Source organism: Dermacentor variabilis, chromosome 5 (assembly GCF_050947875.1).
Source record: "Dermacentor variabilis isolate Ectoservices chromosome 5, ASM5094787v1, whole genome shotgun sequence".
NCBI lineage: Eukaryota > Metazoa > Arthropoda > Arachnida > Ixodida > Ixodidae > Dermacentor > Dermacentor variabilis.
The window spans coordinates 129,761,619-129,765,089 of NC_134572.1; positions in this window are offsets into that span (position 1 = coordinate 129,761,619).

Here is a 3,471-nt window from a genome sequence, read left to right on the forward strand (position 1 = left end):
GGACAGTTTGCTTAGTACTTATGAGACACGTTTCTTGCTAATTCCTGCGTCTTTCCCCTGATTTCTGCTGTATACTGTGTTTTGGGCCAATCAAGTAGCCTGTAAGCACATTTCTCCATAATCCTTACATAAACGTTCTTGTATAGTTAGTTCGCGGGGAAGAAAGTGACTTCCCCTGAATTTACACTTTCAGAAATCCCCGTAGGTAAATTATCCTTGAAAATTTCGCAGCGAGAAATGTCATCGTAACACCCATTCAAATGAATGTTTATTGACACCGTACGCTAACAAAATTCCCGCAGAAGCTCTTCTGGGAGTTGTCTAAATATGCGTAAGCATTATGCACGTTGGTCATCTCCACGCAGCCCGGTCTCATTATCAATGTTATGAAACTTAATCCAACCGGCACAGCGACAGTGCTGCAGCTACACGAACTGCTTCGGACGGCGGCGCAAGGTGAATTGATGACGCAAGTAAACTACTGCAGGTGTCGTCGCCAGATGCGCTGCTGACGTTCCGATCAGCCGTTATTGCTTTTTAGCGCCTTATTCATGCACGTCGAACAATTGCCAACACGTGGTCAACCGTATTCCGGCGGCGGCTGCGTATCGCGATCTGCGATAGGGACAGAGCGCGCCGAGAGCTGATAGCTTCGTGTGCGCTGTATTCTCACCTCTTAGTTCCCGTTGAAGCGAGAGGTATCACGAAGGTCGATTCAGGCACTGCTGGGCTAATCGTTTTACCTCACGTCCCCAAACAATAGTTATCTGTCTTATTGCATTCCCTTTCTTAAAAACTCACCGCTTCTTTATTTTTCGGTCAAGAGCGCTATGGTCACGCTGATAACGAGTGCGCTCTTAGTGACCTGGAAGAGCCGGGCGTGCAACATATAGTAATGGAAAGGCACGCGAGATAGCTGACGATTATGGTTTGGAGACAAGCCCCAAAGTGTGCAAACTTTTTTTTACAATTTAAGAGTACGCAAACATGACAGCGAGGAACGAAGACAAAGCCGAATCAGGCAGGCGTATTTGTATAAGGCCACAGTTTCGAGAGAGTGATCATCGTCGTATGTCTTGGGGATATGTATCGTTGTGACGCTAGTTCTAGCAACATGTTGACATTTTAATGCGCTCTGAGCAATGTCCCCTTCAATCCGCTGTTACAGCTGTTGCATATTGCTATGGAGTTTTTCCGGCAAGTTCACTCTCAGCGCGCGAAATCCAAGAAAGCGCCATTTCATTACGCATCCGCGCACTGCAACACCAGTGGCCTCAAAGTGACTCGAAGGAACAAACTGCTTAGTTCTTAGTTTTGAAGGAACAAAGTTCTTAGAGCTTAGGCCATCTCCCACAGTGTATATGAGCTGCATGATTAAAGCGCATGGTCAGAGGAGCCTACGGCGTTCCTAGAATAAAGAGCGGATAAGAAATCGAATAATCGTAGCCGTTGTCGCGCTATCGCCGTCACACTCGTCACTCCTTTGTCGTCATGACACCGTCGTCGCGGCAGTGTCATGATTCCATTGCATTCGTGCTGCCTTGACCCCTGCTGCCATCTTCGTTACGCCGTCAGTGTATCCAGCATCGTCCCACCATCGTCCCACCATTGTCGTCGCAATGTCATGCCATCTACGGATGTAAGTTGAAGATAATTTGTGCAGCCATCATCGAACACCGTTATTAATGTCAACAGTATTATATATACTTCAGAACTATGGCTGCTGTGTCTGGTTTAACTTATGATATGTGAATAAGTTATTCGCTTTCTTTGACAATAATTTTACGTGGTTTCTGCTACAATATATTTCTGTGGTAGTAGCCATACAGATAAAATCGTGCGGGTTTGCTCAAAATTGTTTGTGTTCGTGGCGTATAGTTTTCTACGAACGTTTTACTGGAGGGAACGCTGGCACTGATGTCTACCAGAACTCTAAGTATGGCGGTTTGGCCATCATGGGAATGTTGACAAGTACTCGGATTTGCCTAAATTTAGTTCCTGTGCCTTCAAACGCCTTTGTGACTTCACAATTGAACATTTTCTACGAAATCATACGCTTAGGCGCCACAATTCGGAACGATTATACAGGTATCCAAAGACAAATTGTCTTGCTGTGTTCGGAAGACCACGAGTGCTCCGAAATTTAGAAAGCTAAAGCGCAATAAATAACATCACAAGAACCTTTGAAGCCAGAATCACGGAGAACAGACAACTCCAAGAACTAGCCATCGCTTTCATGGTATCTGAAAGATCGCAGCACGATGCCAAAGTTCCCTTAAGTAATTTCTGTACAAAATTTCGTACTTGACAGTATCGTATCACAGCGGCCTTGTGCCGTCGCGTGACAGACAGCAGCCACAAGTTCTGAGCTTCTAAAGTGTTTCATTAGAAATATATTTGGCAGTCCCCAAGCCTTGATTTGAAAATTGTAACAGCGCTAACACATGCATCCACAAGATAGGGATTGAAGACTGGGTGCCTATATTTGCATTGAGGCCTCCTGGTTAGCTCAAATGGTAAAGCGACAACCCCGGAAAGACGTTGGTCCTGGGTGTGAATCCCAGACCAGGAGGATTTTTTCCTCAGCTGTGTAGCTTTCTTTCTGAGAAACCCGCAGGGGTTTATTAGCAGCTGAGTGCTATATGCGGGTTGATGACAACTTCTCCTTTCATGAATTCGGAGACGTTAGCTCGAAAGAAATAAAGAAAGCTTAAAAATACTTTTTTATTAGACCTTTAGGTTGTGGTGGCTCACAATTCTAATAACATATGCAGGCAAAATCTGCAGGCTATATTGAGCAAACGAAGAGAATTTTCCACATAGTGTACGTTAGCAGCGATTGCACGTATTCGGCTCCATGGGCAGGGACAGGATGTAGACGTTCGTGTTTTGTTTGTTGTTCTTGAAACTTAGGATCGGCGTTTTGTTAAATGTAAGCAGTGATAAGGCGTTATTCAACGTGTTTTACATTTCATGCGACTGTGTGGTCGACATGTAATGTAAATCGAAATCAGCGTGTTGGAGCCCCGAATTTGGTTTGAAATAATAATGACAAATTATTATCAAATAAAACTAACCAGGCGCATATATCGTTAGAATTGAGGATCGCCAGTCCGCGTCTAGAGTCTGTGTAGGAGCACCTTTATCTAGGTAAATTAGACTCAGGGATCTTAACCATAAGAAGAAAATTTGCAGAATATACATGGGTTGGAGTGCATACGGCAGGCATGTAAACAAATCATGACTGGAAGCTTATCAATGTCGTTGAAATAAAAGTGTACAATCATTGCGTTCTACCAGTGCTAACATATGGGAAAGAAACCTGGAGGCTAACACAGGAAAGCTCGACGACAAGTTAAAGAGCACGCAAAGAGCCATGGAACGAAAAAATGTTGGAAGTGACGTTAAGAGACAGGAAGAGAGCTCTGAGTCAGACAGCAAACGGGGATAGCCGATATTCTAGTTGACGAC